Here is a 561-nt window from a genome sequence, read left to right on the forward strand (position 1 = left end):
CGCAGGCAGGAAGCAGGGATGAAGGTGTAACTAGAACTTCAGGAGCACTGTGGCAAATGAAATTGTGAAGATTTTGGCTGGGATATAAACATGAACATCTCTGCTTCTTTTAGAAAACACGATAAGATCTGTCCTGCCCAGAAATTGTAAGGAGCACAATTTATATCTCTTACCCAAAGAAAACAAGCCTCTCACTAAAACATGTAATAGAATACAAATGTTCCATCGCACTGCTGTATCCATACATGTTATTTTGTAATATCATTAAAGCCATTTTTAGAATTGTGAGACAGTGAGACATACACCACCTTACTTCAGATTACCACTTAAATCAGACAATTTTGTTTCAGCCATTTCCTGCCCTGCCCAACACCCTGTCTGTAAGCTGTTTGGGGGAGGAGGGGGTTTGCTGGTGGGTAGTGGAGTTGTGGCTCCTGGGGGACGGCTCAGCATCACAATTGCCGTTCATTTTTGCAGGGAGAGACTGTGCCGTTGTGCAGCAATCCTCACCCTCCCTCCCACCACTGCCGCCGTGGCTGCATCCACCCCTGGCCAGGACCC

The sequence above is a fragment of the Nipponia nippon genome, unplaced genomic scaffold (assembly GCF_047370975.1).
Source record: "Nipponia nippon isolate SJK-2023a ecotype South Korea unplaced genomic scaffold, ASM4737097v1 scaffold_3, whole genome shotgun sequence".
Taxonomy (NCBI): domain Eukaryota; kingdom Metazoa; phylum Chordata; class Aves; order Pelecaniformes; family Threskiornithidae; genus Nipponia; species Nipponia nippon.